Below are 15805 nucleotides of genomic sequence, written 5' to 3'. Positions count from 1 at the left end.
GGGTATAATATACAATCAGTTAAGTTTTATAATGTCCATCGAGACTGAATTGGTCGCAAAAAACAGAGTATTGAATTCTTTTGATGCCACAAACCTATTTCTACTCTGTCGTAAATGGGTGTTGCAGCATCATGGATCGGTCCTGTTATAACATCAAGCACCTCAAATGCCTTTAATAAAATTGAAGAGAGTTGGAACGGAGGTCTCTCCGATAATTGTTCTATTCTGCCACCCCCCATCCCAGCCTGCTCCTACCCCAGGGAGTTGGTCCTTAATTGGAAATTCTCTTTTAAAAGTTTAAATGAATGCAGGAAAGCAACGTTATATTAAATTTAAATAGTACATACCCATTTTTACACTGGATCACAGACACAGTATTGTGGTAAATATTGTGTCCAAAATATAGTTAATCGTAATATTGTGCTCCTATGCATATAATAACTTATATAACCATATCTGCTGCAGCTGAATCAAATACATCTCCTTACCACCATATGTAATCGTACATGGGAGCTTCTTGTCACTACTGGCAGAGTTGTTTTGGTGCAAACTTACAACCATTATGTGCTGGTGATAATGGCTGCCTTGTCAGAGCCATTTGTGTAATGTTGCTACACTTCTTTTTTTTTTTTTTAATCTTATTTTATTACTGTGCAAACCCTCTGCACATTTTGTTTAGTTGATGTGTGCTTCAAAGTGAAGACAACTAATTAAGCACAAATATCTGAATCATCCCAAATCCAGGCAACGTTGTGTACAATAGGTAATCAATAAATTGTACTCATCCTTTGTAACCACAAAGGTGTTTGTGTTTTTATAGGTTTTTTTGTTTTGTGGTCAAAATGTTATTGCTTACCATTAAATATTTAACTTATTTTTGCTGACCATTGATTTTTATAACGTGTATATTTAAGTGTCCTGGAAACCGAATCCTGGGATTCACTGATAAATGAGGCTTTGCACTGGCTGGGTGCCAAAACAGGCCTAACGGAAGCTCTTTTTATGGAGTTTAAAATGGCAAGAAGAGTCAGCTGGCTTGGCAGAGATTGTAAAACCCAACATTTAGTGGAAAGCATTTTTAGGAGAGTGGGAAATCTCACTATAACGACCCACTGCATTCACTTACTGCCATTGTGCTATTTTTGCCAGCCATCATTTAGTGCATGTACAAGATTTAGTAGAAGAGCTAATTTTGAAAATGGTCACTATACATAAAATGTACCAGACAAAAACCGGTTTGATTCCCTCCTAACACTGAGGTAGATTGACTGACTAAATATCTCAGCCACAGAGACACATCTCGAACGATAAACAGCTCACATCCACCCTTAGATGGATACAGACATATTTCTGAGCCTGGAATAAACTCAGACAATGGTTCAATTGCAGACCTTTTAGAAAGTTCCTCAGGCAATACTCACTCAAACCTGACACTTTAACTCCTAGCTCGGGTACAAGAGCCATTCAGGATAGTGGTCTGATACAAGAGGCACCATCGACCCGCACAGTAATATCTGATGGGCTAGATGATCGTAAAGGCAAGGTTAATAGTACTGCTGTACTATTCTGGAAATGTTGCAGGTATTCGTACATAGCTCATACATCCCATATGGCAAGAGTTTGTAGGAAAATGTTATATTCTCTGTTTCCAAGAAACCTGGGCGGTAGATACTATCCATATTAACGGTTACAAGACATTTCATACTGCTGCGGTGCCATCTACTCCCAGGAGAGCCAAAAGGGGGCCTATGTACGTATGTATCAAATTATGTGAATGCTGTCAAGATAATCCTGACCATATCTGAGATTTATTATCAATTTGTCACCATACGCATCGATAAATATCCTTGTATCATATTGATAAACTTTTATAATAATTCCCCACCTGATCAAATTGTGGGTGTATTGAAAAGACTTCTCAGTGACCTTAACAAGTTGCATAATGATAATGTAAAAGATGTTTGTTGTCTGGGGCCGGGGTTTTTAACCCTGCTTTGTGCCGAATTATTTGAGGGGAAAATTGTGAACTCCTCTCTGCTGATGACCATATTTACCCGCACTCAACCTATGGCGTTTATTAGGTCTCGGACTAGCGTCCCACGAAGTGGGCGGAGTCCGAGATTTTATGTGGTCTAGTATTGAGGCTTGAACCCGCCCCTCTTCTTCATTGGCTGGCCTCGTAAATGCTGGCCAGCCATTGGAGGAGAGGGGCGTCACTCAGTTCAGGCCCGGTCTAAACGCGATTCGGGGGCGTTTTTCTCTTTTTTTTTTTTTTAAGCCCCTCCCCTTTTCTAGTAGTGGGCGTTACACCCTCCCTCACGCCGAGGTCCCAGTCTATTACTCCTGTAATGTACCTTTTGCTACCTCTTGTTCCTTCTCCTTTTCATGTGTGCAGGCAATTAAATACAAAAGGAAGGTGGCGGCCGCCTTTACGTCGTTACCGGCTATGCAGCTTTTACGTCGGTTACACCTTTAAACACGTCCGCCGCCGCCTTGCTTTTCCATTTGTTTACTTCTCTAACATTCAGCCAGGCACGATGGGAAATGTAGTCCACGCGCCGATCGGATGTGGCTCCCTCTCGCAGAATTTCAGAATACTGAAATACAAACCCCAGCAATCTCCCTTGAATCCACGCGCAGTATGGGTATTGGTAAAGTAACCCAGTATTCCTGGGCTGCGGTTACCGGTATTCGGGTAGTTAGAGGTACAAAGTGTACCAAATATCACGTTTTAAAGTTGTGACGCAGCAGTCATTTTCCAAGGTGTATTGCCGTGCCCACCCTATAAATTTAGGGACTGCGTGCGAGGGAAATCCCCGCCGTGGGCCCATTGTTTATCCTCCCGCGTTGGCTGGATCAAGCCCGTGCTGTAGCGCCCGTGTTCCCCCTGGAGGCAGCGACACCGCAGAAGCTTTCCACATCCGGATACGACGCGAGCGTGCGCCGCCGCATTACTAACAGCAGTAAGTCTAAGGTAGTGGTTGCTGTGCAGTCAAACACATGTTTCCTCTTATTCTGTGCACTTCCTGAACAGACTTGGCGACCAATCTTACACTCACTGCGAGTTGTTTTTTAAGCACAAATATTGTCGGAGCAGGCTGCACTGGCGCCGGTCGTGATTTTAGCACACGGCGTTAAGCGTGCGTGAGGACTGCGGGCTTCTAAGCAGAGGGTTTGTGCGTGCTCCTCAGATTTGACCAGCTCGAAGATAGTGTTAGTTGTAGGAATAGCTGTTTGAAGTCCCAGCGCTGTCTTTAAAGCCCGTGTCATGACTCACGCAGACCATCTCTGGCACGCCGTGACTTTGTTCTGGTAGTAGTATTCGGAGAAGCAAGTAGGTGATTGCAGGTGGTCTGTCTCACATACATAAAGACATGTTAATTGCGAACTAAAAAGACACTTGAAACCGACCCAACGGGCCCATCAGACCCGGCAGTCTGTGCAGATGTAGAGCCGGACTTTACTGAAGCTTGGTGGACGGACGATGCAAACCTATGGGCTGTGCCCAGTGTTCCTAAAGTCTCGTCGCCACTGCATTGCCAACTTTGGTCCTATCGCGCTAAGAGGCGCTTCCTATGTCAGGAGGCTGTGGTTGGTGAAATCACCAAGCACCGACGGGGGCTTCTAGGCAGGAGGCATGTTTTTGAGCCTATGGTGGTATGTGGCGTGCTGCAGAGATGTGCTGGATCCCTGGAGGGAGGGAGAGGAGGGGGACGGTTGGTCTCTGCCCACACGTATCGGAGCGCTTTATATGACGACCAGTTGCATTACAGAGGGGTACATTCATTTTTTTAGGCACTGGGAGATTAAGTGATTTGCTCAGAATCACAAGATGCTTGAGCCTCCCTCTAGACTCGAACCTAGTTCCCCAGCTTCAAAGTCGGCCGCTGTAGCCGATAAACCACATCCTCACCCAGCTGGAGCAGTGAAATTAATATAATTCCTTACTAGGAGCGCTGTTAGTGATTAAGCAGGTTTCTGTAGCTCTAGCTGTCCCACTGCCACACCATGTTCCTTGGGCGTTAAATGGCAGTCGTTGAAGTACTGCGATTTAAAAGCATATGTCAGCGCTCCAGAAACATCCGAACCAGTACTCTGGCGAGTTGCTAAAGGCAGCCAGCGTGGGGACTTACTCGTGCAGCCATTAAGTACCTCATTTTTGCTACCGACAACATGTCTGCATCATCAGAACGCAAGTGCAGAAATGTTCTGGTCAGAACACGTATGCGAAAAGATCAAACTCTTTATTCCAAGAACCTTGTTTTACGAGCAATCATTTTGAAGAACACGGTGGGACTTTAAAACATGTTCCTACATACAGATTTTTCTGCAACTAGACCAGGCGTTTCCAACCGTTTCTGTAGTAAAAGCTACTTATGTTCAAAGAAAATTATCCCGAGCTACTGTAAGTGATGTCAGTCCATCCAAGACCGTGGCAGTGATCCCATCAGTGATTAGGCAGGGTTGTCAGCAGTAAAGTAAAAGAACACCAACACTTTGGAATGCATCTACATAGGTAATACATAACAGCTGTAGCTGCAATTCCCCGGCACCAAGGTAATACGAGTAGTAAATGTCCAACTCAAATAATAGCTTTACATTTATTTTGAAAATTGAACCATTTTTCTCGTTAACATCAGCTTATAAGTTCTCACAATACACACATTTTCATCTCAAATAAATGCTTTTTAATTTTGACGTACAAATAATAATATAAGCAAGCACAGGCTTTCGTGTTAGTAGCTTGAGATGCACACTTACGAGCTACTCACATGTAGCTGGAGAGCTACTGGTAGGAGACCCTTGAACTAGACCATTGCGAATAGAATACAAAAATATTAATGCAATGAATAATCAAACTTTAAAAAAATGAAAGCAACCAAAAATTGCTGAAATGTATTGCGTTTCAATCTGAGCCTATGGCCAGCAACATACATGTATGAAAAAAATCAGCTAAAGAAAGAGGATCACAAAATCTGTTGGCTGGGGTCCCCAACTCTTTTGGGGTCGAGTGTGAGGTATGTAGAGGCTTATGTTGTACCCACCACCTGTGTCCGAGCCTTGCAATTTCTGTAAGTGGAGTTGTGAGGACTGAGAGCCCTTCTGAACCTGGGAGCCCTCCTTAGAATGTGTGTGCTGCTGTGATACCACTTGACAGGGCGGGGTCATCAAATACTACTGTATTCCTGTATATATGTTGTCGTCTGTTCCTGGGACCCTTACTCACAGATTATGGACTCAGGTACTGGTAGGCTGCACCTCTATTGTAGCTCACTCTGCACAAACATGGGCCCAAAGGAGTGTAAAGCAGGCTTGTAGATTTCCCACAGATTCTTATTCTGTCATAGCTGCTCCAGCATTGCAGGTCTACCAATGCTCATTCTTGGATGCCACCAAAATGGCCTCACTCATCCACAACTTGTTTTTAATAAACAATTCCATATATCATTTTGAAAATAAAATATACGACCAACAAGGAAACAGACCTCCTCCTCCACAGCAAGCCTTGGAATGTATTTCTCAGTGGCTGGGGTAGTTTAAGGAGATCCAGAAAAAATTATACATGCTTTGTTTGTTTCACTCCTTCTCGGGGCTCTTCTCTGATGCATTTGTTCGCTAGTAGATAGTTTGACATCAGGTGCTCAGTATGTGTGGAGTGCTTCGGGCCTTCTCTAATAAATGCACTTCAGGTACACAGCAGCAGTAATTTACATTTATTTTCCCGATGAGTATGGTTTTTAAATTAGAGACATTTTCAAGCTGCAGCGGGCAGACTGTCCCGACCCTTCCTTTGATAACCCCTATGAGGGGAGCCCAGGTACTCTGGTGTCTCCCTGTCTGTGAAGGTCAGCTGACGGGCCTCTCCAATCATTTTAAAATGGGCACTTGCAGTGTTGGAGCCAATGTTTACCTTTACTTTTTTAAGCTTAACAGTTTTCAGATACCACTTGGCAAGACCTCAATAGGAGCATCACAGCGCTCTGCAAATAGGGAAAAGCAGTGAAAAAAAGAAAATTATCAAAGTAAATTCAAGAGAAATAGAAGTATCAACTTTGTTTTTAATACGAGTGTTACACAATATGGAAAAGCAATAATAAGACAACCAGATGTTAGCTTGTTGAAGGGATACTTAGTTGAACTAAAAATGATGAGATCTTCAGGGTACATGCCCGCAAAATGAATGTAGAAAGTTCCAACATCTGTAGGTATGCATGCATACATTTCGACACAGTATGCAGCATAGCGCCACGGGACAGGCAGTGAAGATGTGCAGCTCTGGACCAGCAGCGCGAGCATCCCTCCCTCCCGACTACCTATAGCACGGCCTCGGGGGTGGAAAGTTCCATCACACAGCACAAGTCCAGGGCAGGTGGTGGCAGCCAGAGTGCACGGTACCCTCACACGCGCCTAGTGCAGCACAGGATGTAGCAGTGCGACTTCCATACCCACTCTCTGCCCTGGGGAGAGTGGACAGCCATCTCAGCTTTTTTCTCTCGCTCTGCCTGTCTATATATTCCACGTTCTCTCAACTTCCCTCCCGCAGTGTGAGAGATCTTTTATTATGTTTTGGTTTTGGCATTGTTATTTGCAATGTCAATAGCTCAAACTCGCATAAATACGCGACCTATTGCATTGCAAATGCAATAGGTCTCGCATTTGCGAGAGATTGAGCTAATGGCATTGTAAATGACAATGCCATTTATTTATCTGTTTTCAAAACCAACACATAATTAAAAAGTTTGTCATTTTTCTCTTTCCCGGCACCCTTTTGTTCTTTTCTTTTGTCGCCCCTTCTCCGCATTCCCTTTTTCCTTCGAATACTTCCCGTCTCTTTTCTATTTACTTGCCTCCATTTCCTTCCATCCCATCTTTCTTGCCCTCTTTCTTTCTCCACTTTTCATTCTTTCTCGCCTTGTTCTTTTCTTTCCTTCTTCACCAGCTTTCTTTTCTTTGTGCAGATGTATTTCAAAATCCTTTACAGGATGTGGTCACGTTGCTTTTTAGCATCTTTTGATTTTTGTGTAAGTAAAATTATTAGTTTGACTATTCCAAGCAGCAGCAGATGCACATCTTCCCGGAGCTGGCTGACTGCCCCGTACAGGTCTCTGCAGTCCTTTCTCATGCTGGAGGCTGCCTTAGGGAGCGGTGAAGAGCTTCTGTATATATACTTTGCATGGGACCTCCGGGTGACGTAGGACTGCCATCAGTGCATTTTGGGCCCTCACCAGGCACCTTAAAGTGCTTCCTCATTTCCTTCTCAGTTTCCCTGTTGGGTATGCCTCCTGGCGCCCTCTGTGAACCCCATTTTGCTTGAGGCTTTTGGTACTTTATTTTCAAAAAAATGGAAAAAATGCCATTTGCAATGCCAATAGCTCTAACTTTAACAAAGCCGAGACCATTGCATTGTAAATGCTTGTTTTTTATTGCAGAGAGAAGTGCACTAAACTTAGTGACCTGCGCTAGTGTTATTATTAGGTCTGGCTTGAGAGCCTAGCTGTCTCCGACCTATTGTTACACATTCTTTCATTCTGTATGGAAATGGTTTGTACATACTGGTCTTGATGTTTTGTACTACATATTTGTTACGTTTTGCATACATAATCTTTTTTGAGGAAGACCCAGGCTTACGAGCCGAAACACGTGTTGGCTGATAAAAATCTTTATCGTTTCATTTCTTTCGAAATAACTCTGATAGTTAATAGTCCATGTTTACATCTTTGATCATGCGAAAGAAATACTGGATTCATTATAAGGATTCTTGCTAATTATTATGAATATTCTTATTCTTCCATGTACACCTTTCTATAATTTCTTACCCTAGTAATGCATACATAAAACAGTACTTTTTTTTCGTTTTTTTCCAGCACAGTTGTATGAACCAGGAAACTAATTTGAGTACACATATGCATAAGGCCAAACAGTCGTGCTGCATAAAACAAGCATTGGCAAACCTATAGGTCTAGCTTTAACATGGTGATGCATAGAGACACAGGCATAAAAATGCTGGTTGTATGGAAGCTTGTTTCCGGTCCGGGGAAGACATGGCTTGGCAGTTCGGGCTGGACTGTTCCCATGAGGCACAGGGTCAGACTGATTTGCATATAGCCATGTCTGAACTGGGGTGGCAGAGTGGGCTAAAGAACGGTGATGGATTAGACCCAGATCTTTTGACTGGGTGTGAGTGTTTGATTGATTCAGATGCTCCGTCCATCACCACCTCCTTTTGTACCGCTTTTGGCCGCCATAAGTGTGGCAGGGTATGCTCAGACGTGAGTCCCTTGCTCACTTTGCCACTGGCAGGATTCAATCAAGCCGGGCTGAAGACGGCTGGAATGCCAGAAACCGGTCCTCGGAAGCTTGTTTCCGGTCCAGGGAACACATGGCTTGGCAGTTCGGGCTGGACTGTTCCCATGAGGCACAGGGTCAGACTGATTTGCATATAGCCATGTCTGAACTGGGGTGGCAGAGTGGGCTAAAGAACAGTGATGGATTAAACCCAGATCTTTTGACTGGGTGTGAGTGTTTGATTGATTCAGATGCTCCGTCCATCACCACCCCCTTTTGTACCATGGTTGTATGGAATAGCACAATAAAGCCAGACATGCTGACATTGCCAATGTTTATTGTATTACGGTTTGGTGCTGACTAGAAAACCTCTCCCACAGCCCTGGCAGAAGCATAATGCTGATGGTGGTTTATGGGCAGGATTCACCGCAATTAGGGGTCAATGGAGTGCCTCCCTTCAACCTGAGCCAACAACATCAAAACAGCGTGTCCTCCAAACCAGTCGATGCAAGAACCAATAGCATGAATGCACGTTCATTTATTAGGTCCCTTGGATGGGAAAGCAATACAGATGAGTATGCCCACATTGATGATTCATATGCTATATGAAAGAGATACAAATTCTTGCACACCGTAAGTAGCCGTTTTCTGGCAGTCTACTGTGCAAGTGCCTGATTTTAAAGCTTGTCAGCTGGGGATCTTTCCTTAAATACATTCTATTTTAATCTCTTAATTAGTTACAAAGTAAAAACAAGCACTGGCGTTGCCAATATGTCTCGCAGTAGGAAAGTTGGAGCTATTGGTTTTGTAAATGACAAAGCCCTTTATGTTTTTAAAATGAAAACAAAAATAAAAGGCATTGTTATTTGCAATTGTAATAGCTCAAACTCTCGTGAATGCGAGACCTATTGCATTGCAAATGCTTGTTTAAATGAGATTTTGTTTTCATTTGACCTAGAAATCACTAATGATTTATGTATTGCACCAGTACCTTTTAGTCACACGTTCAATTGGATAGGTATGAAATTGATTATTGATTTTATAATTCTATCTAAAAGACACGACTAGACTCAAAGGCTTTGGAACCCATAAGAACGTCTTGAGTGACTACTTTCTTCTCAGCATAACTTTCTCCCCTGCAATGCGCTAAATGCCCAGGACAACTGAGCAAATTTTGTCCAGAATATAGCCTTGAGTAAAATCAATGGCAATGCCATACGCTGGTCTAGGGTACAACCAATTGAATTTAATGAGAAAATTTCTGCCTAATTGTCAAGTATCATTTTTAACTTGCCTTGAGGAAACTACAGCCCACGCAGATAATTTAGAATCTTACCTGCGAAAGAAAAAATGCTTTAACGGTAGAGAACAAGAAAGTCTAGAAGAACAATCCAGGTTGGTTTAACTCTAGATGCACAAATGCCTACAAAAAAATGAAACGCGCTCTTCATGAACCATCAAGAAATGGCCAAGAAATAAGTTTGTCGAGGGGAATATAAACAGGCCCTGAAAGCTTGCAAAGGCGACATGAAAGATACAGCCCAAGATATACCTACTTTAGAGATTGCCATAGATTAACGCCAATGGTTGGGATACTTTTCTAAAATGTATAAACAAACATTAGATGAGTGTGTTATGAACTCCTCGCACCTATTGCAGGGATCAATTCTCCCAGTGAACTATTCTATAGACCTCTGCTTTACCTTGGAGGTTAACTGTGCAATCGAGGCTAGCAAGGGAGGGAAGGCACCTGGCCCGATGGTGTTTCCGTAGATCTTTTGAAATCAAACTTACCTTTATGCGGCCCTCTTTTAGCACATGTATTAGCAGCTTGTTGCTCCACTGGTTTAACAGAGACCTGGTCAGAATCAATGTTGGTTCCAATAGCCAAGAAAGGTGACAGCCAAAATCCTGCTTGTTACCGCCAATATCCGTATTAGATTCTTTGGTTTAAGGTTGTGGGGTGTATAGTGCCTAATCGGCTACAGGACTGAGCAGATAATCATAACATCATATCTGAGTTACAATTCGGCTTACGACAGGGTCACGGTACAGTGGAACAAGGGCTAAACCGTAACAACTTACTGGGGAAATATCCACTGGCCAAACAGGGTAGATTATACCTGGCGTTCGTAGAGCTTACGGCATCCTTTGACTGCGTAGTGCATGGTAAACTATGGAAGATATTAGTTGGCGTGGGGGTAGAAGCTCCACTAGTATGGTTTCTGAGGCTGCTCTACAATGACGCGAAAGCAAGGGTTCGTTATGCGGCTACTGGCAAATGCACTCCACTGTCAATGTGGAGAGTGGGTGAGGCAGGGCTGTGTCCTGGCACTGTTTTTATTTACACTCTACACCAACGGTCTGGGCCAAGACTTGGTGGACTAGTGCCAGGACTGGTCTCAAATAAATAACCCCCCCCCCCCCCCCCCCCCAAAAAAAAAACCACATCCCCTTCTGTACGCTGACAATGCAGTCCTAATGGCCCAAACGCAGCTGAGGCTCTAAATGGCACTGACCAGTTATATTCTGTATTTGGAAAATGTGAGTCTTAGAGTGAATACGTCTTAAACTTTTATTATGAAGTGTGGGAAAGGTAGCACAAAATGCCAGGACATAATCATCGATAATAAAAAGGTGGAATATACGAAGATATTTCCCTATTAAGGTATTTTATTTGACTAAAAGGGGACATGGACCCAGACAGTCAAAACTAAGAAGTTAATATTTATGAAAGCAATGCCTGCCGTAGCAAATTTTGCAAGGAAATTGGGTAGAAGACCTCCTGTTGAGCTGTTGCATATATATCAGGCAAAGTGTCACAACTGCTATATACAGTGCAGGTGTGTGGGGTTACTGGGATCCTAAACCCATTCAGCTGGGTGAGCGCCTTTTTAAAATTCCCATTGGCTGTCCCAGGCAGCACCTCCACCTATATATGGCTTTCAGAACTAGGGATCCCGTACATCTTGGACCTAATAAAAGTCCGACCTGTCCTCCTTTGGCACAGGATTTGGACTTCTACAAAAACTACTTTTAATCGTGAGAACAGAAGATCGCTTTAAGCTACAGCTGGCAATTGACACCCCTTGGTTAAGATATATAAAAGATGTTATGAATGATCTTGGGCATCCTGAATATTATGATGACCAGGCATTTATAATCTCCATCACCAGAAGGGATTTTAAAAGATATTGTATGACGCACTTAGAGGGAAATAGCTTCTCAGCAGAGGCATTCGGACCATCAGTACAGTCTAATTAAATGATATTGACCACTTGTGGTATTCAGCAATACCTAAAAATCATATTAAGTGGATAAGAGATTGGTACTGACCTGTTTCAAATTTGGGATTTTTCATCGTTTAAAAAAGTTTCCCCACAACAAAAGAATGGTCTGAAATATTGAGCAACTGCCCATGTGATGACATGTATCAGCAATCAACAATACGTGTGATTTATTTTTTCTGTAAATTGTATGAAATACAAAGATTGATATTACCCATCTTAAGGTTACTGGGTCTGAGACAATGTCGTTCAGCATTTTTATTTCTGCATTTTTTAGACAATGTTTTACGAGGTCAAATGCATCCTATTTAAAAAGTTTAATACAATGAAGAAAATGTATTCTTATATGAATTTTTTTATAGTAATTTGAATGAAATTATAGTAAGGCTTTAGTTTTCAGTTTCTGATCATGCAATGTGTATTTTTACTGTGTATGCTTTTTATGCAAAAATCGAATACATCTTTTTATTTATTTGTTTTAAAGTGTCCTGTACCTGGACTTATACACACATCTTTCTTTCCATGTTTTAGAGCACCTTTGAATTGAGAATATTGCCCCTCAAGGATTCTTCAGATCTACAGTGGCTAAGGAAGGAGAGTACATATGGGACCTTTCTGAGAATTTGATTTGTTTTGCTCATTTTGATTAAGATAACACATATGTCCTGATGAGTGGCGGATTGTTAAACAAATTGTAGTTTTTTTTAAACATTTCTCTGTTTTCACATTATTTCTTATTTATTGATTTTGTTACCCATGCTGTTTTTGGCCCAGGGTGAACAGTGTATTAATGTACTTCATGCAAAAAACTAAAACAAATTGTTGCCTATTTATGCACAGTTTGTAATGTGCATTGCTTGGATGTTTCTGTAAAGGCAATTCATTTGAATGCATGTTTAATCTATGATGAGTTAAATTGACATGAATATTAAAATGTTTGTCATACTTGAAGGTATTGTGTGCTGCTGTGGCTTTTTGATAACACTGGCGCAAGTTACTGATTTTAGCAAGTAGACGATGGGAATACATTTCAGAGTTAAACTTGGAAGGGTTGTGACCTTATCCAAGGCAAATTATTTTCAATATAAAAATATTTGTTGCTACTACTTTATTATTGAACAGTACATCCTGCCACTTTTTTTTCTCCCAAATGTACGTTGAAGTAATTTGGAAACAGTCCCCTCTGAAATCTAACTTGCTATATACATATGCAGCAGAGGAGGACCAAATTATATGGCAAGAAACTGCAAATTATGCGGCAAAGTGCATTAAATTTTGTAATGACATATCTTCATTATTTTTTCATTTTTACTTGTGTTAACCCTGTCTGGAAAAAGATTTCACCTCATTAGTACCTTTATCATAGCAAAATGCAGCAATAGCAACTAAAAGATGCCTAGTAACTTTTGCAAAGGGCCTTTCACTGTGCAGGAAAACACGTTGCCACCTTTTTAGTACCTTTTGAAACGTTTGAGCAATATCTTGTAATTTCAGTGGCCCTGCATATAGGTCACCAAAAAAGCCAACACATTTCCAAAAATGTGTGGCTGAGTTTGTTAAAATTCAGGAAAATATAATTTCGTTTCCTATTCTCACGATTTCATGGGAAACTTTGCAGCACTGTACGTTCCTAGAAAGCAAACAACCCGGATAATTCATTGAATAGTGGTCACTTGATTTGGTCGCATACGTTTGCCCTATGCATATTATAGCAGCCGGACCATGTTTATTAACGTTTGTACAGGAAAACCAGTTCAGACAAGCACTTTGTTATAAATGTGTCTGGCTTCTCACAAGCCCAGATTGGATAGAGCCAATACTAAAGGGCTTAACTCTGTTAAAGGAGCACCTTCCCCCTTAAAGAATGTGTAGATATGTAAGGATGAAAGTGCCCTCATCATAGAATGCACTTTAAATAACAAATGACTTACCTTATTTTGACACCCTTGCCGTCCTTGTACTGTACCTGCTGCTTTTGAAACATTAAATAAGACTTGTGGTTTTTAATCAAGGCTCATTCCTGTAAAACAGACTAGAAACTCGCAACCATTCACCAATACTGTGCGAAACAAAGGGCATATAACGTGTTATGGTTTTAGTAACTTCTAAACAGGCCTTGTAAGTTTTGGTTTACTCTTGCGATGACAGTGGCAGTTCTCAAAACTCCACAATATCCGTACAGCATACAGAATGGGACAACAGGTTAACCCAATTCAGCCATTGGCTGACTTCACTGAGAGTGACAGCATTCTATCCTTTCACAATGAACACCTCCACATGCAATAAGTGCCAGGGACTACAATGGCAATATGCCATTAGATGCTGAAGTAGTATTTTAGTTTTTAGTGTTTTTTTTTGTTTATGACGAATGCCCAGCAACTTTCCTAATAGTAACGTTTTTCAAAAACCATGACAAGACCAAACAAACCATCACAAAAAGATGGTGGCCAATACCAGACCTTTTGACTTTACCAATGCTTGTTTTCACTCGTTCCTTGGTTGCTATGCCAGACCATACTGTGAATGACTGCGTGGTTTACGATTTCTAAAAGGCAATGGAAAGGAAATAACTAACATGTTTAAAAAAACATGGGACAGAAGCGGGGGGTTAATGGAGAACTGTTAGAGGATGTAAGATATAGGTGATGTAAACAGGAGGAAACGTGAGTGGTTTAAATAGGTGGGTGACATGGTTGAAAACGTATTCAATGAGGATGGGACAAGTCTCTAGAATCCTCGAAGGAGGCTTTTGCTTGTTCATCACGAAATTATTGAGCAGGGTTTTGATCCCTGCAATGAGATATGGAGGTTATAGTTTTGTAACAATAAAGGGAAGTTGAGGGCACTCGGGAATGCTGCATGCATATGTCTAAGTATGTGCATGTGTGAAAAATGGATCTGAATTAGCAGCAACAACAAAAAGAGTCTGATACTGGACTGCCTGTTCTAACAATGCCATTCTGGAATTCCTAACCTATCCAAAATTCTTATGATTTGCACATAGCCTAGGGGTGATGCAAACTTTCGAAAATATTTTAAGGTGTCACTTTGGAGAAGTTGTTTAGGGGAAAAAATCGTAGCCTTCATTTACATACAGGTGACAGGGTCGTTATTTTGAAGACAAGGCGGACAGATCTTGTTCCAAAAACGTTCTACTCCATGTGCATAACACGGCAGAGTTGTGTTACAGGCATTCGTTCTATCAGTTGGGCTCTTCACTGTTACTTGGGAACAGCGAATCGATGAAATAGCACGAGTATCCCGTCTGAATCAGTCGCGATAAAAACAGTTGTCCATCGCTTCAGTAATATTTTGGAACGGGCTGCAGAAAACTAGTTTTGTTTGAAAGTGAAAATAAAATCGTGGTCGCGTGTCTAGTTGTGGAACGGCCTCGCTTGTTCGTACAGCCTCACGCTGCCCTTCCTTCGCTGCTGTGGTGTCAGGCCCACTTCCTAACATGGAAATGAGGCCGGGTGCGGCTCCTAGTGTGTAAACAGCCTGAAGCTGGGCGTCATGGAGCTCGCGCAACACTCAAACGTGCACAAGCACACCACTAGACAGCGTATTCCTAAGATTCCGGACTGAACAGACTCCTGCGCACACAGGTTTGGCCTGTCATAAAATGTGTGTGTGTGTGTGTGTGTGTATATATATATATATATATATATATACTTTAAAAAACATTTTTTTTACACGTGCTACTTTTATCGTGGACTACACATCTCAATAGTGAATGAATCCCTTGCACTGCCTAAAGAGTATGTACCATGAACTAAATGTCGCCATGTGCATCACATCTTTAGTGTGTGTTAAGTTTTTTTCCAGCAAATTTTCAGTTCTTTTGGTGGCATGGTTGGTTCAACTAATTGAATGCCCATCACTGCACATTTGTTAATTAGAGTTCCCGCATGGTGACCTTGAGTACCATTAATATGGGAAGTAATACCACCGCGTTGTTTGCAGCGGTTAAAAAAGCACAGGTGCGTTGGCAAAGCCAATCGTTCAGGTGTTGGCTGCCATCCCTTTGACTTGATTGTTGAGGGAACCACAGGGTGCTCGTCAATGGGGAAACAATTTAAACTATTGACTGCTTATTGCTCCATCACTTGGAGGACTTATTTTGTGTGTGTGCTCCTTGTGAAAGAGCAGAATGCCCTCCCTCGCAGTGAAATTACCCAATGGCTGAAGTGGGTAACACGTTAGCCCATGCTGTTTGTCCTAACGTACAGAAT

At 41.9% G+C, this 15805-nt stretch overlaps 1 long non-coding RNA gene across 1 annotated transcript in view; it reads left to right on the top strand.

Annotated features, from left to right (window-relative positions):
• The window catches only part of LOC144782817 (uncharacterized), a 49716-nt gene extending 37192 nt beyond the window's left edge, over nt 1-12524 (top strand). Inside the window, exon 2 of the long non-coding RNA XR_013601275.1 lies at nt 12105-12524. This is a non-coding gene — a long non-coding RNA (uncharacterized LOC144782817). The remainder of the gene's footprint in view (nt 1-12104) is intronic.
• The last annotated feature ends 3281 nt before the right edge of the window (nt 12525-15805 follow it).

The sequence above is a fragment of the Lissotriton helveticus genome, chromosome 9 (assembly GCF_964261635.1).
Source record: "Lissotriton helveticus chromosome 9, aLisHel1.1, whole genome shotgun sequence".
Taxonomy (NCBI): Eukaryota; Metazoa; Chordata; class Amphibia; order Caudata; family Salamandridae; genus Lissotriton; species Lissotriton helveticus.
The sequence above is the reverse complement of the archived record's forward strand: the minus strand, read 5'-3'. Positions and strand labels throughout refer to the sequence as shown.